We start from the raw sequence: 25,980 nt of genomic DNA on the forward strand, positions 1-25,980 counted from the left end.
GTAGCAATGATGTACGTCATGTGTTGTGCGCTGGCTTGGTGGGTATATAAGGTGTGTGATAGGCCGCCTGCACACATATCACTCGTTGCAGGTCATGAATAAAAGGGCGATTTATCCGAGTTGCAAAAAGGGGTGATTATCGGCTTACGGGCCAAGGTTGGCAGTATTTCTGAAACAGCGCAGTTTGTGAACTGTTTGCGTGCTGCAGTGGTGAAGGTGTATCGTGACTTGACAAATGGCACCATTGCGAATAACCAATGTGGAAACTGAGGCACACTACATGCCATTGATGTGAGAGATGAATGTCGGCTACAAAGGTGCGTGAGGGCCCACCAACATGCTACAGTCAAAATTAACCTAGGGGCTACCAGACGTGTCTAAAATGACAGTTCAGCGAACCCTGCTGCGTATGGGGCTCCGAAGCAGTTACTCTGGCTATTAGCTGGTGGTCATAATAATGTGACTCGACCGTGTGTGTATGTATTTAATCAAACACCCCCAAATCTTCCGGTTTTATAAATGTAATGATCTTTTATGCCTCCTCCCTCCTTTTTCACTTACCTGATCCACTGTCTTACCATGGCTCCTCTTGCTATTCTGCACGCAATGTTATGACGCCATGAAGTCTTATTCCATGGCTGATGCAACGCCAGGCTCCAGCGCTGCCCACCTATCCACCCGGTGAAGCCTCAATCAGGACTGTTAATCAATAGTAAGGCACATACTGGGAGAACGAAAGAGGAATTAAGTTGGACACCTCTGTTATCCTGTGCGATGGTCACCCGCCACTCTGTACATTTGAGAGTGGCAGAGCGTGAGGGTAAAACTCACTGCTGGTCTGGGCAGCTGGGGCCCCATAACAGCAGGACAAAAATTATTTGATTCCCATCCTTACCTTTCACTACCTGTTGTGTTTGCAAGACTGTTATTCAAGTTGCACTTATGCTACCAGAGACTTAACCCCCATCATCCAGACTGCAAATCAATGTTAGCAGATACCAGACTCTCATCTACAAATGCACTGGGCACACAGGGTGAAAGTGTTGATTTGCTTCAATAATTACTAGTCAGTGTATGCCACTTATAATTAAAAATTAACAAATTACTACACATGCTATACTGTATATTATCGGGAAGATGTAACTCTGTGTGCTTCTATACAACCTAAAACTGATCACCATTGACTGTCATGTAAATTATTTGAATATAGTCTTTCTGTACCAAACAAGAATAAACAAATGCAAAATATTAAAAAAGTCACCAAACACATAGCTTCCTATTAGCCATGCAAGTCAAAGGACATGCAAATCATGTATAAACTGGGAGGTAGAATAGGTATATATCCCAGAATTCATTCCAAGATCCCATGCTAATTTACATATACTATTTACTTAAGCAAAATAGATCTGCACATCTAGAGATTAAATACAAAGGTTCAGTCAGTCTCTGGCTGTGGAGTTCTTTTTATTACAAGTCCTAGCCAATGGAAGGACTAGATGACTGTAGATTGTCTACTTCTGCTTTAAGCAGAATACTCAACAGTTCTAACTTGTCAGTGTGCATGGAATGTTCTGTGCCGCTACAAAATCTACATATTCTGCAAAACAAACAGCGACCCCTGCAGGTTAAAATAAGACACAATGAAGACGCTTTGCATCACAATCTGCAATTTTTAAAACAATAACTTTTTTTATCATAATGAAATACATTCTAAGTATAATTACAGTACAGTTACACAGAATGTTTACATTTACAATAATATCTGACCTCTAAAAGATATGACAGGTTTAGTGGAGCAAACGTTATTTGTTCATCGGGAGGCTTGCGACCTAGCAACAGCTGGTGGGTGGGTGAGCAAGCCCATGAAACGGCGGCGTTTGGCCGCCGTTTCATGGGCACGGTCTGGCCAATGCAGGCGTGGTCATACAGTGCAGGGGGGGGGGGGGCGGGCCGCAGCGGCTGCGTGACGTCACACGCAGCCGCTGCGACCAGAAGCAGCGACGACCAACTCCCGGCCAGCCGCAACTTGTACTCCACAAGTACAAAAGCATCGCCGCTGTGCGATGCTTTTGTACTTGTGCGCGGGGGGGCGGACATACATGCAGGGCAGACTAGCCCTGTGCTTGGCGTCCCCCCGCATGTCTGAGTTTACGATCATAGCTGTGCTAAATTTAGCACAGCTACGATCAACTCGGAATGACCCCCACGGAACCTATTATAACCTTGGACCCAAGTTCAGAGAGTGTCCTTTTATTAAGGAAATTCATATTATTACTAGCTTAAGGCTTAGTGGCCAGTGGTGCTGAACTAACTTTCATTTATATTACTGATCCAAAACATCCTCCTTTAAAAATTGTATAGATGAGTTTGATATAATCTGAGACCAGACAAATCCAAGTCTTTGTTTCGTTACTCGGCTCAGCTCACACAGTATTTGAAACTCACTGCTCCACTAACTTGTGAATCTTCTCAGTTATTTCTACTTGCCATAAACTCCTTTGGCTTGCCAAACCCTCTATAATTAGAGAATGAATAGTTACAGCTCTGAAAAGCCATTGCTGACACCTCTAGTGCAGCAACAAAAGGTATGTTCCTACTTTCCATAATGCACGCCACTCATTGGTCCTCTGAGTAAATGCTTGCTAAGCATTATTGGAGACCGATTGGTCTTCCAAGCAACCACCAGGTATGTGGTAATCTACCTACCAGCTGTTGCTGGGTGGCAAGCCTCCCGACGAACAAACAGTAGTTTGCAGGAATCTCTGATCTGCAAACTTTCTTTGTTCTAGGGAATATGATTGCCACCTAGATTTGGGTCATATGGTATTAGAAGGGTGGTGGAAAAGTGATTAGTACTTCTGGGAGGTGGCTACTAGTATACACAAAAATTGTTTGTTCAGTGGGTGTATTATGGGATATTCATGAATTCAAGATATAGTACAATCACAAATAAGTCATCTTAGAGATACAATAAACATATTACAGATACTAAAAGAAGTACAATGGGAAGAACATTTCATACTCTGCACAAGTGACATCAAGTCACTATATACATGTATTTCACATTCAAAAGGCTGTGAGACAACAAAGTTCTTTTTATCCACAGAAACCACCTTACCCAATGAGCAAATCAATTTCATAATGTCTTGTATCAAATTCATTTTACACTGTAATTACTTCTGGGACCATGGGACATATTACAATCAGATAAAAGTGACCGCCATGGGAGTTCTTTCGCACCTAGCTATGCAAATTTATTCGTACCTAGGTGGGAAGATGAATACATATGGAACAACAACCATTTCTTACAATACATACAGGTTTGGAAGCGCTACATACATGATCTGATCTTCATTTGGAACGGTCCAAAACAAGAACTAAACAATTTTTTAGAATAGATAAATAAAAATACGGTATCCGGACTCCAGGTCGACAACAAAAAGGTCGACACACCTTAGGTCGCCGCCAATTGGTCGACACACCTGGACAAAAAGTCAACAGGAACAAGGTCGACATGGAAAAAGGTCGACATGAGTTTTTCACAATTTTTTTCTTTTTTGGAACCTTTTCATACTTAACGATCCACGTGGACTATGATTGGAACGGTAATCTGTGCCGAGCGAAGTGGAGCGGAGCGAAGGCACCATGCCCGAAGCATGGCGAGCAAAGCGAGCCATGCGAGGGGTCGCGGTACACTAATTGGGGTTCCCGGTCACTCTACGAAGAAAACGACACCAAAAAAACATAAAAAACTCATGTCGACCTTTCCCATGTCGACCTTGTTCCTGTCGACCTTTTGTCCATGTCGACCTAAGGTGTGTCGACCAATTGACGTCGACCTAAGGTGTGTCAACCTTTTTGTTGTCGACCTGGAGTCCCAGACCCAAAAATACATATGGACTGGAGTTTATATCAGTGACCAGTCAGAAAATAGTCATATACCTTGATCTGGAAATTTTCATACAAGATAAAACCATACACACTAGAAATCATACAAAAAAAGTAAGCGGTAACAACACCATATCAACATCCAGCAATCATCACAAAAACTGTATAAAGAATATTCTAAGTGGACAATTCAGACGATTAAAACGGAACTGCTCACAAATGGAAACCTTTAAGGAACAAACGGCAGAGATGAAAAATAAATTCCTTCTGAGGGGTTATAAAGTAGAAGATCTTCAGAAACAAATAGACCAGGTATCCAGGATAGATAGGAGTGAGCTGATTAAATATAAACAAAGAGAACAACAAAAAGACTTTAAATTATCTTTCATTACACAGTTTAAAGGGGGGTACTCACCGAGCGATATTCTAAAGGGGGGTACTCACGGAGCGATCGCTGCTTAAAATCTAAGCAATCTGACTAGATTGCTTAGATTTTAAGCACGATCGCTCCGTGTGTAGCCCCCTCAGCGATAGCGATGCGCAGCCCCGCGCATCGCTATCGCTGCTGCTAGATTGGCCTGCATGCAGGCCAATCTAGCGGGTCGCTCACTTCACCCGCTGGGTGAAGTGAGCGGCCCCCCCGTCTCCCCCCGCACGCTCAGCACAGATCGCGCTGTGCTGAGCGCCGGGAGAGATGTGTGCTGAGCGGTTCGCTCAGCACACATCTCTCTGACATCGGCCAGTGAGTACTGGCCTTAAGCAATCTGACTAGAGATTGCTTAGAATTTCAGCATTGTCGCTCCGTGTGTACCCCCTACAGCGATAGCGATGCGCAGCCACGCGCATCGCTATCGCTGCTGCTAGATTGGCCTGCATACAGGCCAATCTAGCGGGTCGCTCACTTCACCCGCTGGGTGAAGTGAGCGCCCCCCCCCCCATCTCCCCCCGCACGCTCAGCACAGATCGCGCTGTGCTGAGCGGCGGGAGAGATGTGTGCTGAGCGGTTCGCTCAGCACACATCTCTCCTGCATCGGCCCGTCTATATAGGCCTAAACAGTCAGCATTTAGCCTTTGAACAAATTCTGAAAAAACACTGGCACATTTTATCATTATACAAAGAAATAGCTCCTTTAATTCAAAGTAAACCACATATCATATACAAAAAAGCCACTTCATTAAAACAGGAACTTGTCAAAAGTTACATTCCCAACGAAGAACACTGTTTAAAAGGAGAGAAAAAAAGGACACTTTTTCTGTTTAAATTGCTCAGCATGCAAGACAACAAACAAATTAACAACAAAACCATCAACTACGTTCACTTGTAATGTAACAAAAAAGAATTATAAAATGAGAGACAAAATATCATGCGAAACAGAGGGAATTATTTATCTCCTCCAGTGCCCGTGTGGTTTACAATACGTAAGCCAAACAAAGAGAAAGATGAAAATTCGTATCGCAGAACATATTTATAATATTAAAAAAGGCCTACAGACACACATTTTTTTGATGTTCATAACAAAAACCCTTCAGACTTACAATTCATGGGAATACAAAAAGTCACCCCCAATTGGAGAGGGGGGAATATTTCGGAGAAATTGAAGAGGGCAGAGTCAAAATGGATCTTCCTCCTTCAAACTTTAGAACCCACAGGACTTAATATAGAGTTTGACTTTAATTCATTTCTATAATATAGATTACTTACTTTTAAAATAATTCACTATTATAGTTTAAAAAAAACATCCAGTAAAATACTTTTAAAACGATTGATTATTATATCTTCTAGACAAAATAATATTAAACAAACACAGGACCTAATATAGATGTAATTAATTAATTATAATTTATTATTACGTATCAATTACTTATAATTTTTCAATAAAGCAATATATAAAAACCAGTACCTATAATAATTTATTAATACACATTGCAAACACCAGTGAATAACTAATAAAACCTAATAAAATAACTAATAACCTAATAAAACGTTCAAAATAATTTTTTATTGATTTTAATTTAGCCAATTAACTAATAAAGGCTCAGCATAAAAGGACTAATTGAGGACATGAACGCTATCCAGGATTAAGGACCCACGGGTCCGAAACGCAGTGGTAAGCGACTGCAGGAGGATCCGACATTGGATTACGTCACTCAGCCTGCGCCCACGGGTGTGAGAACGAAGAAGGATTGTGCGGGAATCAGCCGAGCAGGGACGGACTTAAAAAGCCTCACAATCCCCAACTTAAAGGTAGGCAGTGTCAGGGAAAGTGAGATAGCTAGCCCCGGACCACTGCCGCAGTGTGGGACGAAAAGCCGGCAATTAACGGAACCCACAAGCGGACTCCTGCACAAGCACTTAAAAGTGCTGTAAACATTTACTAATTTAACCTTTGTTTTCACAGGTGTTTGCACATATTTAGTTCAACCTTTTACAATTGTACTATTCTTATGGGAGCTGCTTCTTAACAACTAAAGCGCAGGGTTAATTTTAATCTATATCTATAGTGTCACAGGTGTGTCAGGGAAGCGGCTGCATACCCCTACGCACAACAGCAGACATAAGGCCTGATTCAGCTTCAGTAGCTGTTTTGCTAAATTAGCAAAACTGCAACTGCTTTTAATCGCAGGCTGGGGGCTGCCCAACACAGGGTAAGGCTGTCCAGCATGCTAGCAAGGCCAGTGATGCGATCGCAATTCAATTGCGATACTGAATAAGGGAACCCCTCCTTGCAACGAAGCGTTGCTGCCCTGCGAACGCCAGGCAGAGGCATTCGCATTACTGAGATACAATGGAATATCCTTGCCCGTGCATGCACAGTGCAGGCCCTGCCCATGCGCACTACCCCTAGACAGGGATATGTGAACCTATCTCAGTCAGGGGCATAACTAGAACCTTGAAGGCCCCATAGCAAAATCTTAAAAGGGTCACCTCCCTTAACCCCCTGCCATTGTCACTATAATGCCTCTTAGGGGTGCAAGAGAGAGAGATTGAGGGGAGTGAGAGAGAAACAATGAGTGTGTCAGGGGGAGAAAGAGAGAGAGAGGCACAAGAAAGAAAGAAAGAGAGAGAGGGGTCAGGGAGAGAGAATAAGGGTTTCATGGAAATAGAGAGAATACGAGAAAGAGAGAAAGAAGCAAAAGAGAGGGCGCCAGGGAGAAAGAGAGAAAAAGGGGTGAGGGGAAGAGAGAAAGAGGGCATCAGAGAGAGAGAGAGAGAGAGAGAGAGAGAGAGAGAGAGAGAGAGAGAGCGTTTCAGAGGGAGAGAAAGTGTCATGGAGGGAGGGAGAGCAAAAGAGAGGGGGAGCAAGAGAGAGTGAGAGTGTCAGGGAGACTAGGAGGGAGAGAATGAGAGTCAGGGAGAGAGAGACACACAAACTATCAGGGAGGGAGAGACAGTGCCAGGGAGAGAGACAGTGTAAGGGAGAGAGGGAGGGAGAGACAGTGCCAGGCAGAGAGAGAGAGGAAGGGAGAGACAGTGCCAGGGAGACAGTATCAGGGAGATAGCGAGAGGGAAGGAAGTAAAAAGAGACAGTACCAGGGAAAGAGAGTGTCAGGGAGGGACAGAGAGACAGTGTCAGGGAGAAAGGGATAGAGAGGGGTAAAAAGTGTCAGGGGTAAAGAGAGATGGTGTTAGAGAGAGAGAGGGAGACAGGGACAGTATCAGGGAGTGATAGTGTCAGGGAGGAAGAGAGACAGTGCCAGTGAGAGAGCCAGTGTTAGGGCATGAGAGAGAGAGAGAGGGAGACAGTGCCAAAGAGAGAGGGAGAGATAGAGACAGTGTCAGGGAGAGAGATAGACAGTGTCAGAGAGAGAGTGTTGGGAAGGGGGTGAGTGGGAAACAGTGTCAGGGAGATAAGAGGGGTAGACAAACAGTGTCAAGGGGAGAGGGAGAGAGAGAAAGACTGCCAAAGAGAGAAAGAGAGAGCGTGAGAGAGAGAGGGAGAAAGAGGCAGTATCAGGGAGAGTGTCAGGAGGAGAGAGTGAGAAAGAGACAGTGTCAGGGAGGAAGAGAGGGGGGGGAGAGAGACAGTGTCAGCAACAGAGACAGTGTCAGGGCATGAGAGAGGGAGAGAGAGACAGTATCAGAGACAGAGAGAGGGAGTGTGTCAGAGAGAGAGTGACACAGAGAGAGAGAGTGTCAGGAAGGGAATGAGGGAGAGACAGACAGTGTCAGGGAGAGAGAGTGTAGCAAGATAGAAAGTGTCAGGGAGAGAGCAGGGTAGAGAGAGGGGGGAGCGAGCAGGAGATACATTATCTAATGGGGTGGGTCTTCATGCATTAGGCCCCACCCCCTAAATTGTAGCCTGACAGTTAGGGCTTCCTGAGTCCCCAACACCCTGCCACATCCTCGGGTGCAGGTGGTTGCTATCGGCGGCGGTCATTCATCCCCTGGGCGGTGGTGAAAGGGGACTGCATGGGCATCGGAGGCAGCCCGTGACTGGGTGCAGGGGGAGCAGTGGGCCATTGACGCATCTAGGGCCCCATAGCAGCTGCACCCCCTGCACCCACAGTAGTTACGCCACAGATCTCAGTAGCGTATGCTACTAAATAAGGTCTGTAGTCAGATGAATAAACTGCATCTGCTATAGTGATGGTGCAAATTTTATGGTGTGACTGATAATGGTGTATAATGATTAGAGATGAGCGGGTTCGGTTTTCAGAGAACCGAACCCTACCGGACTTCATGTGACGAGCCCAGATCCGAGTCAGGCTCAGGTTTTCCCGTCTGACTCGGAAACCAGAACGAGACAAAACATCATCATCCCGCTGTCGGATTCTCACGAGGTTTGGATTCCATATAAACAGCCGCGCGTTGCCACCATTTTCACTCCGGCACTGGAGAGTGTAGAGAGAGGATGTGTTTCCGTCCTCAGTGTCCGTGTTTTGTGCTTCATCTGTCCAGTCACAGTGGTTGTGTCCTCTGCTGCCATATGTCAAGTGCTGCCGAATAAGTACAGTCCAGTGGTGCTGTTTTGTCCTGCATCAGTCCAGTGGTGATGTCCCTGTGCTGCCGGCCTGCCGTATATGTCCAGTGGTACTGCCGTATATGTCCAGTGATCCTGCCGTATATGTCCAGTGATACTGCCGTATATGTCCAGCGGTACTGCCGTATAAATCCAGTAATCCTGCCGTATAATTCCAGTGATCCTGCCGTATAATTACAGTGATCCTGCTGTATAAATCCAGTGACCCTGCCATATAAATCCAGTGATCCTGCCGTATAATTACAGTGGTACTGGCGTATAAGTCCAGTCCAGTGATACTGCCGTATATGTCCAGTGATACTGCCGTATATGTCCAGCTGTACTGCCATATAATTCCAGTTATCCTGCCGTATAATTACAGTGATCCTGCCATATAAATCCAGTGAGCCTGCCGTATAATTTCAGTGGTACTGGCGTATATGTTCAGTCCAGTGATACTGCCGTATATGTCCAGTGATACTGCCGTATATGTCCAGCGGTACTGCCGTATAAATCCAGTGATACTGCTGAATATGTCCATTGATACTGCCGTATATGTCCAGCGGTACTGCCGTATAAATCTAGTAATCCTGCCGTATAATTACAGTGCTCCTGCTGTATAATTCCAGTGATCCTGCCGTATAAATCCAGCGATCCTGCCGTATAAATCCAGTGATCCTGCCGTATAATTACAGTGGTACTGGCGTATAAGTCCAGTCCAGTGATACTGCCGTATATGTCCAGTGATACTGCCGTATATGTCCATTGATACTGCCGTATATGTCCAGCGGTACTGTCGTATATGTCCATTGATACTGCTGTATATGTACAGCGGCACTGCCGTATAAGTCCAGTGATCCTGCCATATAATTACAGTGGTACTGGCGTATAAATCCAGTCCAGTGATCCTGCCGTATAAGTGGTACTGGCGTATAATTCCAGTGATCCTGCCGTATAATTCCAGTGGTACTGGCATATAGGCCCTCATTCCGAGTCGTTCTCTCTGTATTTTTCATCGCATCGCAATGAAAATCCGCTTAGTACGCATGCGCAATATTCGCACTGCGACTGCGCCAAGTAATTTAACAATGAAGATAGTATTTTTACTCACGGCTTTTTCATCGCTCCGGCGATCGTAATGTGATTGACAGGAAATGGGTGTTACTGGGCGGAAACACGGCGTTTTATGGGCGTGTGGATGAAAACGCTACCGTTTCCGGAAAAAACGCAGGAGTGGCTGGAGAAACGGGGGAGTGTCTGGCCGAACGCTGGGTGTGTTTGTGACGTCAAACCAGGAACGACAAGCACTGAACTGATCGCACAGGCAGAGTAAGGTTGAAGTTACTCAGAAACTGCAAAGTAGTTTGTAATCGCAATATTGCGAATACATCGGTCGCAATTTTAAGAAGCTAAGATACACTCCCAGTAGGCGTAGGCTTAGCGTGTGTAACTCTGCTAAATTCGCCTTGCGACCGATCAACTCGGAATGAGGGCCATAATTCCAGTGATCCTGCCTTATAATTCCACTGGTACTGGCGTATAAATCCAGTGATCCTGCCATATAATTCCAGTGGTACTGGTGTATAAATCCAGTGATCCTGCCGTATAATTCCAGTGGTACTGGCATATAATTCCAGTGATCCTGCCGTATAATTCCAATGGTACTGGCGTATAATTCCAGTGATCCTGCCGTATAATTCCAGTGGTACTGGCGTATAATTCCAGTGATACACTGATGCTGTGTGTATATATATATATATATATATATATATATACCCTGTTGCAAAGCGGATTACTGAGGCCATAACAACTACGCTGGTGTTAGACGTACGTCCGGTATCCGCCATTAGTGCAGTGGGACTGCAGTGCCACTCCTAGATGGGACAGGTGTTTGTGCCGCACACTTGTGTCGCTTAGCTTAGTCATAAGGCTACTTCATTGCACCTCTTTTTCATCTTTGCATGATGTGCTGTTTGGGGCCTTTTTTTATATCTGCCCTCCTGTCTGACACTGCAGTGCCACTCCTAGATGCATGGCTGCCAAGAGAAATCCTGGGAGTGGGTGTGGCCACAGTATGTATATTTCTATACATAGGTAAATATATATATATATATATATATATATAGAAATGTGTGTGTGTATATATATATATATATATATATATATATAGACAAAAACAAAGGTTCTCTTGGGGAGCTTAACCACCACAGATATACTTATATTATTATAAAATCATTTATTAAAAAACATGTTACATACATACTTTTATAACATGAATCACAAGATCACACATGTCACTTGAGCAATGCATTCATTTCTGATTATCTGTTATATATGATGTTTTCAATCATTAGTTGGAATACTTATTCCTCAGCATGAGAAAGTATGTATGATCTGTTCACTGTTTTTACGGAAACGCACAATCGTTGAAACCCAACGCGTTTCGTCCCTTAGGACTTCATCAGGGGTGCAAATCTGGGTGGTTCAAAGAAATATATATATCAAACAGTATCCTATCAAATACATACATTTATTTATCCCTACTTCACATATATTTCAAATTCATGAAACCACTTCATTATTTAATATTATTTTACCTGCTTTATATAAAAACAAATATATCACATAAAAATACAAAGAAGGGGGGATACAATGAAAGAAGGTGAGGAAAACATCGGAGGAGGAGGGAACATATGGAGTGTAAAGTAAGGATCAGATCCCTATAACTATATAGTTCAATACACATAGATAAATGAATAGTTTGTATAATGACCGAGGATGGCATCTAGTTCAAGTAATAGTAATATTTAGTTGATTAAATGAAGTAATTGTACATACCAAAGAATGGGTTCACCAAAGGAAATACAGACAGAACATGAATTCACTGAGAGTGTATTCCTACAAATTAGAATTGTACTCCCATTAGAATACAAAAACATCTTGAAAATGAGGCATCATTCTATTGGTAATGATTCTTAAATACAATAGGTGGCACCAATCACTCGACTAATATTATGGTGCTCATCAGGAGTTTGGTATAGTCATTAAACATTTATTAGACATACCACTGGTCAGTTTTCAATAGATTCTCCCACTATTATTGAAATATGCCTCTATTACTAAAATGATATATGATGAATTTATTAAAATCAAACATCAATGTCCATATTGTATCTACATATATACATATGGTGGTTGATAAGGGACCATGCTGAAATAGGTAGACTGTTACCGATAGAAATTCTACTAAGACAATTCATATGTGGCCATAATAGAATATAGGCTTTTCTACATACCTAACATAATTAGGGTGTGTGCTCATTTGTGAGAGTATATGCTCACCTGTAGAAACTCAACAGACCATCAAATTATGGGTGTTGGCCGAAGTACATCAATAGTGCATCCGTGTATTTCCTATAGGGTTGTGGAGTGCTTGATTAAAAAGGGATACTAGCAATAGATCACCTCCAATACAGCAACAACTTGAACTAAAAAAAGTGTGGCCATCAAATTTAATTAAAAAGAGATCCTAATAACACTATTAATTAATTAAATATCAAGCTCACCTACCAGAAATTTCTATTTTGATTTCACAAAATGGCAATTCGGATGGAATCAGGAGATATTATCCGATCAAACCCTAATACTCATCAATATCAGTGGTTCGGTTGGAGTTATTTGAAGTTATGATGTTAGTAGAATATATTAGGAACAGTGATATATGTAGATCACGAGATTAATATCCGTGGAACGCAGAATTAGTGTCCATGGAATGCACAATGTTATCGTTCTATTAGAACATCGCATTAGATACCATGAGACGCGTGATCATATACTCTCACAAATGAGCACACACCCTAATTATGTTAGGTATGTAGAAAAGCCTATATTCTATTATGGCCACATATGAATTGTCTTAGTAGAATTTCTATCGGTAACAGTCTACCTATTTCAGCATGGTCCCTTATCAACCACCATATGTATATATGTAGATACAATATGGACATTGATGTTTGATTTTAATAAATTCATCATATATCATTTTAGTAATAGAGGCATATTTCAATAATAGTGGGAGAATCTATTGAAAACTGACCAGTGGTATGTCTAATAAATGTTTAATGACTATACCAAACTCCTGATGAGCACCATAATATTAGTCGAGTGATTGGTGCCACCTATTGTATTTAAGAATCATTACCAATAGAATGATGCCTCATTTTCAAGATGTTTTTGTATTCTAATGGGAGTACAATTCTAATTTGTAGGAATACACTCTCAGTGAATTCATGTTCTGTCTGTATTTCCTTTGGTGAACCCATTCTTTGGTATGTACAATTACTTCATTTAATCAACTAAATATTACTATTACTTGAACTAGATGCCATCCTCGGTCATTATACAAACTGTTCATTTATCTATGTGTATTGAACTATATAGTTATAGGGATCTGATCCTTACTTTACACTCCATATGTTCCCTCCTCCTCCGATGTTTTCCTCACCTTCTTTCATTGTATCCCCCCTTCTTTGTATTTTTATGTGATATATTTGTTTTTATATAAAGCAGGTAAAATAATATTAAATAATGAAGTGGTTTCATGAATTTTAAATATATGTGAAGTAGGGAAAATAAATGTATGTATTTGATGGGATACTGTTTGATATATATATTTCTTTGAACCACCCAGATTTGCACTCCTGATGAAGTCCTAAGGGACGAAACGCGTTGGGTTTCAACGATTGTGCGTTTCCGTAAAAACAGTGAACAGATCATACATACTTTCTCATGCTGAGGAATAAGTATTCCATCTAATGATTGAAAACATCATATATAACAGATAATCAGAAATGAATGTATTGCTCAAGTGACATGTGTGATCTTGTGATTCATGTTATAAAAGTATGTATGTAACATGTTTTTTAATAAATGATTTTATAATAATATAAGTATATCTGTGGTGGTTAAGCTCCCCAAGAGAACCTTTATTTTTGTCCATTCTATGTGCAGTCCTCCTTCTGACAGGGGGTATCTCTCAGTGGTTTGAGCTATTAGACAATTGCGCAATTAAGGGGTCTTAATTTTTTCTTTTTTATATATATATATATATATATATATATATATATATTAAAAATACTGACACTAATGGCAATGTAGGGATGCATGTATTATAGAATATTTATATAGAATTTATAAGCCACAGTGCTGTGTCTGTCACTCACAGTTACAGTTCTCAGCTCACCATGTCGCAGCCTAACAGTCTAGCTCCCGACGAGGTGACAGCCTGCTGCTGATTATTACAATTGAGCTGAGCTGCACCACTTCATAAACCTATGGGCCACTCCCAGCTAGCTGCATGCCTGCCCCTCCCAGTCCCTGACAATCTCCTGGAGCTTGAGGCCATCTAGAGTCGGCTGCAGAGATTGACTAGCGGTGCAGCTGCTGAAAGTGGCTGTGAGGGATGTCCACAACAAGGGATAAACAGCCAGGTGACACACACATACATCTCCCCTCCCGGCTGTCCAACCCACCGTTCGCATGCCCGCCCACAGATTTAAAATAACAAAAGGAAAAAAAATCATCCCACCAACAAAATGGCTATTGGTGTGCTCTGGCCAGGGCCCCTTGGCATGCCTGGGCCCGGGTAATCTGTACCCTCTGTCTTCGACACCACTGCCTAGATGGGCCAGGTGTTTGTTCCGCACACTTGTGTCGCTTGGCTTAGTCATACAGCTACCTCATTGCACCTCTTTTTCATCTTTGCATGATGTGCTGTTTGGGGCCTTTCTTTTATATCTACCCTCCTGACACTGTAGTGCCACTCCTAGATGGGCCAGGTGTTTGTTCCGCACACTTGTGTCGCTTAGCTTAGTCATACAGCTACCTCATTGCACCTCTTTTTCATCTTTGCATGATGTGCTGTTTGGGGCCTTTCTTTTATATCTACCCTCCTGTCTGACACTGCAGTGCCACTCCTAGATGGGCCAGGTGTTTGTTCCACACACTTGTGTCTCTTAGCTTAGTCATACAGCTACCTCATTGCACCTCTTTTTCATCTTTGCATCATGTGCTGTTTGGGGCCTTTTTTTATATCTGCCCTCCTGTCTGACTCTGCAGTGCCACTCCTAGATGGGCCAGGTGTTTGTGTCGCACACTTGTGTGGCTTAGCTTGGTCATACAGCTACCTCAGTGCAACTTTTTGGCCTAAAAATAATATTGTGAGGTGCGAGGTGTTCAGAATAGACTGGAAATGAATGTTATTGAGGTTAATAATACCGTAGGATCAAAATTACCCCCGAATTCTGTGATTTTAGCCGTTTTTATGGGGTGGGTTTTCAAAAATCACCCAGATGCAAAACCAAAACATGAAAGGGTGGTTTTGGCAAAACCAATCCAAAACCAAAACACAAGCGGGGAATTAGAACCAAAACCAAAAAACAAAACACGAAAACTGCCCACCGCACATCTCTAACAATGATGCACCTATTGGTATTACAATTTGCACAAGCGTTAAAAGTGGACGTCTCAGTCCTTGCACACTCGGCCGCATAGATGTGCACAAGGGAAGGAGATTGTAGGCCATCTCCATAAACTTGCAGATGGGTGACCGCCAATAGACGCTGCTGTCTGCAACTCAGATTTAGGCCCAATATTTGCTCCACAAACAGGCGTACTCAGCATTAGCCCCTAAAAGTTTAAAAGTACAATACACAATTAGACAGCTATGTAACTACTTAACCCCACAACAAAACTTTACAAAAGTCCTTTGACTCTAGGGGGTCATTCATACCCGATCGCACGCTGCCTTTTTTCGCAGCCATGTGATCGGGTTTGAACAGCGCATGGGCCGCAATGCGCAGGTGTGTCGGTGACTGGCGACGGCCATCGCCACAGAGTGACGAAACTAATGAAGAAAGCATTCGCAGCGCCGAACGCAAGAAGATTGACAGGAAGAGGCCATCCGGGGGTGTCAACTCACTTTTTTCAGGGAGTGTCTAGGAAAACTTCTTCCCGGATCATCGCAGCGGCTGAGTAAGTCCTGGGCTGTGCAGAAACTGCACAAACATTTGTTTGTGCAGCAGACTGCACAGCCAATCGCACCCTTGTACAGGGATTACCCGCTCCTCTGTGGGCGGCGATTACCTGGTCGCAGCAGTGCAAAAAATAGCCTGCTTGTGACCAGGTCTTAATTAGGCCCTATGGTCCTATATGGTTTTCCACATCTCTTCACCAAAGACAGCTCCAAAATACTGCATGTACTATGTATTGTCCATCTGGCAGATTTGGCAGAACTGACTTTAGGCCGCCATCCACTAGTAAGACATATCTGAACAGAAAGTCGGATCCGATTTTCCCCTGATATTCCCGGCAGCTTCCCGGGAGTCCTGCGATTACGATTTGCAACTGAGTGTTTTTTTTTTTTTTTTTACAGCTGATGAATCGTATCCGATTGTGTACAAATGCATTTCGATGTACCAGGGGCGTTTCTATAGAAGAGGGGGCCCGTGTGCACCTCCGGGTGGGCCCCCTCCTCTGAACGGCGCCGTAGATTCCGGCATTGTGCGATTTCCGTCACGAATGCAGTGCCTGGCGCTGGAGTCCGGAATGGTAAGTATTAAAATGGGTGCACCCATTATAGAAATGCCAATGCGATGTGCATCTTCTCCTCCTATTGTGATAAATATTAATTGTATCCATGCCGATCTGTGACTCCGATCCGAGGAGCACGGGAACGCGCCTCGGATAGGAATCAGGGGGAAAATTACATGCGATGTGACACTTTTCATCCGATTCATCAAACTGAAAGCTCGGAATCGGATGAAAATTGGTCATATCGCACTAGTGGATGGGAGGCCTATACAGTATAGAACTGCATCCTCAGCTTCTGCAGAGCCCCACCAGTTGAATGAGCTATAATGGAATTAATCCTCAAGGGTGCTGACTTGTCAAAGGTTGTCAAAGAAATACTGTACGTGGAAATCTCTAAAAACTCCTATGGAGTATGCATTACACAGAATGCATGCACAAATGTGCTGTTGTGACTGAGATGTATGGTATCAGAGAGATCTGGTCAGGATCCCAGCGGGTGGGATCCCGGCAGTTGAAATCCCGACACTGCTCGGAATGCCGTCGCTGGCATCCTGACAAGAATCACAATCCTGTTGCTAGAATCCGACCACCGGAATCCCGAACGAGGCTTTGCCGTGGGGGCGGGGTTGTTAGGTTTAGACTGCGGGGTGAGGGATAGGGTTACACTCCGGGAAAGGGAGGGTTAGGGTTAGGCTGGGAGGAGGTGGGTTATGTTTAGGCTGCAGGAAGGGGGGATTAGGTTTAGGCACCACCGAGGAGGGTTAGGGATGGGGGAGGGTAAGGTTAGGCTTAGGCTGTAAAAAAAAGGGAGGGTTAGGGGAGCATTGGGTGAAGGTAAGTTTACTTACCTAGCCGCTGTTGGGATTCTCAACGTCGGGATGCCATGGCCTGTCTTTTGACTGCCAGCATCCCTAACACCAGCACATCATACCCAACCCGTATCAGAGATGTCCTGGAATAGTGCTGCGAGTTCCTAGGCAGTGACTGGGAGGTAGCTTAAGAGACGTATGGAGATGGTGTGTCTGTGAGTGTTGCGTACATAGACAGTCAGCCATTGAATTTGTAGGCCATACACAGATGGTAAATTGGCACCAGCCATAGGGCCTGATTCAGATTTGCATGCATATGCATTTACAGATGCGATTTCGCTTGTTGTGCAATTGCAAATATGCTAATGGCTCAGACATGCCTTGTGCATAGAGACCCACAACACGCCTCTGTTTTTGGAAACAGAGGACGTTGAAGTTCCCTCCCTGCCCCAAAATGGTATCAGACTGTCAATCACTGATAGTCTGATGCTGATCTGCATGCTACGTCGTAGATCTTTACTGCACATGCATAATAGAAGGGCTGGCACATGCGCAAAGTAGCAAACACCTGTACTTTGTGGTATGCGCTGCACTAGCGTTGGGACCTCAGTCATGTTCTATGTGAACATAAACAACCACTCATTTTTCTGCTGTTTAGGGTTTGTTAAATGTATGTAGAAAATTATTGACTTCTGCAAAAAGATGGAAAAAACAGGATTTTGATACCTACCGGTAAATCCTTTTCTCCTAGTCCGTAGAGGATGCTGGGGTCCACTTCATGACCATGGGGTATAGACAGTTCCGCAGGAGCCATGGGCACTCTTAAGACTTTTCAATGGATGTGAACTGGCTCCTCCCTCTATGCCCCTCCTCCAGACCTCAGTTATAGGAACTGTGCCCAGGGAGACGGACATTTCGAGGAAAGGATTTACTTTAAACTAGTGGTGAGATACATACCAGCTGTCAAAGTCGAAAAATATTGCAGTACACACATCACGTACAAACTACACACAGATGGCCTCCGTGCGTGTACTTGTTCTGCTGTGCGTGCACATATTCGCAATTTGCGTATGGTCGCTCCCGCGGTCCTGCGCATTAGCGCGTAGTATGAGTATTTACGGTAGGGTTTGTGGACGCATGGAAAAGCTATCAAAACACATTACATATTTAATCCAAATAGTGCACAATGTACACATAGTCTCCCTGCACCACATCAGCAAGTTACAACAGTTTTAATGGTAACAGAACAAAGGGATTCACCTTTACAGGATAGGAGGGGACAGAACAAGGTTATAAGGTGGTGTTTGGTATCCAGCTGTAGGGTATTTTAAGGGTAATATTCCGGTGTTGGTTTGCAGAAGATCGCACGTTCCTGCGAATAGTTATGTGCAGGGATAGAATATAGATAGAAAACTGTATTTACTGTACATTAGGTATACGGCGGGAACCCAGAGGAGACCACCTGCAAGTGCACCTGGAACAGACATCGCCCACCTATTCAAACCAACCTATGACCTCTCCTGTACTGTAAATGACCATCCCAGTGTCCAATGGACAAAGAGATTACAGTATCCATTGTGTTAAGTTTTGGAAGATTGTATAAAAGGAGCCAGCTGCAGGCATGGTCACACAAGACTCTAAAAGTTATCTATCTAGATGACCGAGGACCAGACTGGGTAGCGTGGCGAAATCCAAACAAGTATGTACCATTGACTGTAGCCATTATTCTTTTGTATTGTATTGCTTTGTTATTGTAACCCCCTTTCAATAATAATATGTTGTGGTGTCGGAACCCAGCATTTTAAATACATACTGGTGTCGTGTTTTCCTTTCCCTGCTATGGTTTAAAGTGTATTACTATCGCATACATAGCTGTTAAGGGTTCACGGTGTATCTTTGGGTGTGTACACGCTGCGTGTACTTTGTACAGCCAGCGCAGCGTTTGTACGCAAAGTCCGTACACGGTACGGGACTCTGTACGCTAATGGTGTAATAAGTACGTAGGTTGTGGATTAAGTATATCGGCCCAAGCGGCTTCATTTAAAGTGTATGAAATGTCTTTTTAAAGTATTGCTTTTAGTCCTGTATGTAAATCAGCATTTACACAGCTCACACCTCAACCATGCCGCACAACATGGCATTCAACAGAACACACGCCAACAGGCATGAACCAATTATAGCAACATGCTGAAACTAATATACCACAACTTGTGTAACTCTAATAATAAAACTGCAGGTAAAGTACGCACTGGGACGGGCGCCCAGCATCCTCTACGGACTAGGAGAAAAGGATTTACCGGTAGGTATTAAAATCCTGTTTTCTCATACGTCCTAGAGGATGCTGGGGTCCACTTCATGACCATAGGGTTTATACCAAAGCTCCAGTATGGGCGGGAGAGTGCGGATGACCCTGCAGCACCGATTGACCGAACTTGAGGTCTTCATCGGCCAAGGTGTCAAACTTGTAGAATTTAGCAAATGTGTTTGACCCCGACCAAGTAGCTGCACGGCAAAGTTGCAATGCCGAGACCCCCCCGGGCAGCCGCCCAGGATGAGCCCACCTTCCTAGTGGAATGGGCCTTCACTGACGTCGGTAACGGCAATCCAGCCGTAGTATGAGCGTGCTGAATCGTACTTATGATCCAACGCGCAATAGTCTGCTTGGAAGCAGGACACCCAATCTTGTTGGGAGCATACAGGACAAACAAAGCCTCTGTTTTCCGTATTCGAGCTGTTCTAGCGACATAAATCTTCAAAGCCCTAACCACATCTAGAGACTTTGACTCAGTGAACGTGTCAGTAATTACTGGCACCACAATAGGTTGGTTTATGTGGAAAGATGAAACCACCTTCGGAAGAAAATGTTCCTCAACTCTGCCCTATCTACATGGAAGATCAGGTAAAGGCTCTTGTGAGACCAGGCCCCCAATTCAGACACCCGCCGCGCGGATGCCAATGCCAAAAGCATCACCACTTTCCAAGTGAGAAACTTCAACTCTATCTCTTGTAGAGGCTCAAACCAATCTGATTGAAGGAACTGCAACACCACGTTAAGGTCCCATAGTGCCACTGGAGGCACAAATGGAGGCTGGATGTGCAGAACCCCTTTCACGAAGGTCTGAACCTCTGGAAGAGAGGCAAATTGAGAACACTGACAAGGCCGAAATCTGGACCTTGATTGATCCCAATCGTAGGCCCGCCTCCACACCAGCCTGCAGAAAATGGAGAAAACGTCCCAACTCAAACTCTTCCGTAGGAGCCTTCTTGGATTCACACCAAGACACATATTTTCTCCAAATACGGTGGTAATGTTTCAACATTACTCCTTTCCTGGCCTGAATAAGGGTGGGGAGGACTTCCTTGGGAACACCCTTTTTGGGCTAGGATCCGGCGTTTAACAGCCATGCCGTCAAACGTAGCCGCGGTAAGTCTTGATACACGCATGGCCCCTGCTGCAGCAGGTCCTCGCGAAGAGGAAGATCTTCTATGAGCAACTCCTGAAGATCTGGGTACCAAGCTCTCCTTGGCCAGTCTGGGGCAATGAAGATTGCTCGAACTCTTGTTCTTCTTATGATCCTGAGCACTTTTGGGATCAGCGGAAGTGGAGGGAAGACATACACCGACCGGAACACCCACTGGGCCACCAGCGCATCCACTGCTATTGCTTGAGGGTCTCTCGACCTGGAACAATATTTTTGAAAGCCTCTTGTTGAGACGAGATGCCATCATGTCTACTTGAGGAACTCCCCAAAGACTTGTCACCTCTGTGAAGACTTCTTGGTGTAGGCCCCACTCTCCTGGATGGAGATCGTGTATGCTGAGGAAGTCTGCTACCTAGTTGTCTACTCCCGGAATGAAAATTGCCGACAGAGACTTTACATGTCTTTCTGCCCAGAGGAGGATCTTCATCACCTCTGCCATTGCCGCTCTGCTTTTCATTCCGCCCTGCCTGTTTATGTACGCGACTGCTGTTACATTGTCTGACTGGATCTGCACAGGATGATCTTGAAGAAGATGTACCGCTTGTTGAAGGCCGTTGTAAATGGCTCTCAATTCCAGCACGTTTATGTGAAGGCAGGCTTCCTGACTTGACCATTTTCCCTGGAAGCTTTCTCCCTGAGTGACAGCTCCCCAGCCTCGGAGACTTGCAGGTTACCAGGAGCCAGTCCTGAATCCCGAACCTGCGTCCCTCTAGTAGGTGAGAACTGTGTAGCCACCACAGGAGCGAAATCCTGGCTTTTGATGACAGGATTATCTTCCGGTGCATGTGTAGGTGGGATCCCGACCACTTGTCCATCAGGTCCCACTGGAATACCCTGGCATGGAACCTGCCAAACTGTATGGCCTCGTAGGCCGCCACCATCTTCCCCAACAACCGAATGCACTGATGGATCGACACACTCGATGGTTTCAATATCTGTTTTACCATTTTCTGGATTTCCAGAGCCTTTTCCACCGGAAGAAATACTCTCTGAACTTCTGTGTCCAGAGTCATCCCGAGAAAAGACAATCTTTTCGTCGGTTACAACTGTGACTTTGGATAATTTATGATCCAGCCGTGTTGTTGGAGTATTGACAGGGAGAGTGTGATGTTTTGTAACAACTGCTCCGTGGATCTCGCCTTTATCAGGAGATCGTCTAGATAAGGAATTATATTGACTCCTTTTTGACGCAGGAGAACCATCATCTCCGCCATCACCGTGGTGAATACCCTCGGCGCCGTGGAGAGACCGAAAGGTAACGTCTGGAATTGGTAATGGCAATCCTGAACCGCGAATCTCAGATAAGCCTGTTGAGGAGGATAAATAGGAACATGCAGGTAAGCATCTTTTATGTCTACAGACACCATGTAGTCCCCCTCCTCCAGACTGGGAATCACTGCCCTCAGTGATTCCATTTTGAACTTGAATCGTTTCAAGTAGAGATTCAGATTTTTCAGGTTTAGGATCGGACTGACCGAGCCGTCCGGCTTCGGAACTACAAAAAGGCTTGAATAAAACCCCTCCCCTTGTTGTGACAAAGGTACCAGGACTATGACCTGATCCTTACATAATTTTTGGATTGCCGCTGTTACTGCTTCCCTTTCTGGAAGAGAAGCTGGCAAGGTCGATTTGAAAATTCAGCATGGGGGAAACGTCTTGAAACTACAGCTTGTATCCCTGGGATACTATTTGCAACACCCAGGGATCCAGGCCAGACAGAATCCAACCTTGGCTGAACAGTTTGAGACGTGCCCCCACCCGAGCGGCCTCCCGCAAAGGAGCCCCAGCTTCATGCTGAAGATTTGGCAGAAGTAGGGGTAGACTTCTGCTCCTGGGAACCTGAAGCTGCTGTGGACTTCTTTCCCTTTCCCCTTCCCCTACCCGCAAAGAAAGGGGAACCTCTCGCTTTTTTGTATTTATTGGGCTGAAAGGACTGCATGTGCGGGTGATATGTTCTTTTTGCCGGTGCAGGCGCAGAGGGCAAAAATGTTGACTTACCTGCGGTAGCCGCCGAGGCTAATGCATCCAGTCCATCGCCAAATAAGGCCTCACCTTTATATGGGAGAGCCTCCATATTTCTTTTGGAATCTGCATCCGCGTTCCACTGGCGAATCCACAATGCCCGCCGAGCCGATACTGCCATGGTAGCAGCTTGTGAACTCAAGAGTCCAATATATTTCATCGCTTCTAGCATGTATGCGGCAGCGTCTTTGATATTCCCTAACTTATTCTAATTTCTGATGACACGCTTTCTGACCATTTTTCAATAGCGCGACTCACCCACGCGCAAGCAATTGTGGGCCTGAGCAGCGTACCATTGGCAACATAAATGGATTTCAATGTAGTTTCCATCTTTCGGTCTGCCGGCTCTTTTAGTGAAGCCGTGCCAAGTGCAGGGAGAATTACCTTCTTTGTCAACCTGGACAGTGCACTGTCTAACACAGGGGGTGACTCCCATTTTTTCCTGTCCTCCACCGGGAAAGGATAAGCTATCTGAATTCTCTTGGGAATACGAAATTTATTTTCGGGATTCACCCACATCCCTTCAAAGAGTGTATTAAGCTTGTGGGAAGGAGGGAAAGTGACCTTTCTTTATAGAAATAAGCATTCTCCTGAGGTACAGGAGTGGCTTCCGTGACTTCCAGAACTTCCCTTATAGCCACAATCATATATTGTATATTTTTGCCAATTTATGATCTATTTCTCTGGAGTCACTATCGTCGACACAAGAATCAGTATCCGTGTCGGTATCAGTATTCACAATATTCGCAAATGGTCTCTTATGTGACCCAGAGAGGTCCTCTGCAGATGGAAGAACAGAGCCCTGAAAAATCACATCCTCCACAGATTTTCTCCAGCACTCAGCATGAGATTCAGACTTATCTAATCTCCTATTGATATGATGCATACTATCACGTATTTCTTTCACCCATGCAGGCTCTTGGTGTGCCGGCAGCGCCAACACATTAAACTTCTGTGTCCCTAAAATGGTTTCCTCCGGGGAGGAACTCCCTGCCTCTGACATGTCTTACACACGTGTACAACACACACACAGACACACCGGGACTTATAGGGGACAGACCCACAGTAAAATCTGTCAGAGAGACACAGTTTAGGAGCAGCCAGTTCACAACCCCAGCACCAGTAACATAGGCGTGCGCACGGGGGGTGCCTGGTGCGCACAGGCACCCCCTAATGTCCGGCACCCCCCACACGCCACACCTGCTACAGCATAGTCACTGTGCCGTCGCTCCCCCCTGCAGCGCCCGCCGCGGACGATGTACACTATGCGCAGCAGCAAGTGTATAGTGTCCGCACAGAGGGGACTCGCGTCAGGCTGCGCCTCTTGGTGTCACAAGGTGCTCCCTCCCTTCTCACTCGGCTCTCAGTGTGCCCTGTCACTGCCGTCCCGCCAGCGCCGCAGGCCCAGCTCAGGCAGCGTTCTTCTCAGGAGGACTCGGAGCCGCTGCCGGAGTGGAGGACACAGCAGAGCCTGAGACAGCAGAGGGTGATACTCTGTCATTCTTTTCTTTTATTCTTTTTTACTTTGGCTCTATTTTTTTTACACACACACACACACACACACACACACACACACACACACACACACACACAAGCTGAGCCAAGCATTTAGTAGTTTCCTGAGTGCACCTACAGTATAGTGTATCGGTGCACTCAGGAAAATACTGAATGCTTGGCTCAGCTTATATGTGTATATATGAAGTCGCTGAGATACCAAGGGAGAAACTGTTGGAGCAACGTCCCAAAGCCAGTACACAGATGCTACCATTTGTCACGAAATATAATATCTCAAGCCCGGTGGTGCCTCGGGCACTCAATGCCCTGTGGCCCATCGTATCAACCGATAGCAATTTGTCGATGCTTAGGCATAAGAGGCCCATGACATGTTACACCAGAGGAAAAAATATTAAGGACATGGTTGTACATACCGACATCACCGGGTTCGACAAAGTAACACCTGCCATCTTTCTAGCCAAAACACCAGGGTGTTACCGATGCCTAGGGTGTGACGCTTGCAAATATATGAGTACCGGCATCTCTTTTACATCCTGCTCTACAGGGAGATCATTTAAAATTAACCACGTATTGTCCTGTACAACAACACATGTGATCTATTTGATCACATGCCCATGCCAGCTCCAATATGTGGGCAAAACGATTCGTACCATAAGGGAGCGGTTTGCTATGCACAAATCATCGGTCAAAGCGGCCCTCACGGGCAAACCAACGGACCAGCCCGTAGCCAAACACTTTGTAGAGTATGGACATCATTTGAAGGATCTACGCTTTTCCCTTATTGACCACGTCCCCAAAAGGTTAAGAGGTGGTGATCGACATGGGCCCCTATTACGTATGGAGGCCAAATGGATGTATATACTGGACACTATGAAGCCCAAAGGTCTGAATGACAAAATACAGTGGAGTGTATTTTAGGCAGACTAAGTTTGGCACCATCATGGATTGATTCATATCCATTGCAACACTGACATAGTAACAACATCCCCAATGTGGGGTGTCAAGGATTACGTATAGACTAGACAACAGTTTGGTTCTTGATTTAACTTATATGTATATAGTGACAGATAAGAAGTTTTATGATTGCTACCATTGTTGCACAGTACGATTACGCAGTTATATAGTTATACGTGCATATGTTATATTATTTAGTTCGTTATGTCCACTGCCATTTATGTATTCAATTTTCACTTTGTGCACTGGATGTTTGTTACAGTACCGCAGTGAACAAGTGGAAACTTTGACGTCGGGCGCCTGCACGGACCGGGTAACCTAGGAAACGAGGATGCAGGGAGAGCTTAGCGCGACAACGACCAGGTTGCCATGGTGATGCAGGCAACCAATGGAAGGGGAATGCACCACGCCACTGCGGGCTGACGTCATCACTCTACACCCAGCACACGGGACGGAAGCATGGCGCGTTCCTGAACCCACACTTCAGTTCCCGCGGCGCAGGTCTTCTTCACCCTATAAGGTAATGTGTTTTCATTTGTATTTCACTTTTGACTCACCTTGACAAAGGGGTTAACAAGCCCCGAAACGTTGGCCTTGCTGTGATATGGATTAAATTTCACACTTGATTTTTCACCATGACAAAGTCTCCGAGTGCCGCTGCTTGTTCGATATGAGATACATATATATATGTGTGTGTGTGTGTGGGAATGCATATGCAGCTAGGCCCACCACTCTCTAGTTCCGCCGCTGGGTCAGGGA

The 25,980-nt window shown here is 44.8% G+C and overlaps 1 protein-coding gene and 1 long non-coding RNA gene across 5 annotated transcripts in view; both read right to left on the reverse strand.

Moving 5' to 3' along the window:
- Positions 1–25,980, reverse strand: part of RGS19 (regulator of G protein signaling 19) — a 324,046-nt gene that overhangs the window by 147,230 nt on the left and 150,836 nt on the right. The gene's annotated exons all lie outside the window — the stretch shown is intronic.
- LOC135057702 (uncharacterized) lies at positions 11,220–12,261 on the reverse strand. The gene is made up of 3 exons (XR_010244311.1): positions 12,192–12,261; positions 11,688–11,747; positions 11,220–11,324 (listed from the first exon to the last, which is right to left on the reverse strand). It is a non-coding gene; the product is annotated as an uncharacterized LOC135057702 (long non-coding RNA).

Source organism: Pseudophryne corroboree, chromosome 3 (genome assembly GCF_028390025.1).
Source record: "Pseudophryne corroboree isolate aPseCor3 chromosome 3, aPseCor3.hap2, whole genome shotgun sequence".
NCBI lineage: Eukaryota > Metazoa > Chordata > Amphibia > Anura > Myobatrachidae > Pseudophryne > Pseudophryne corroboree.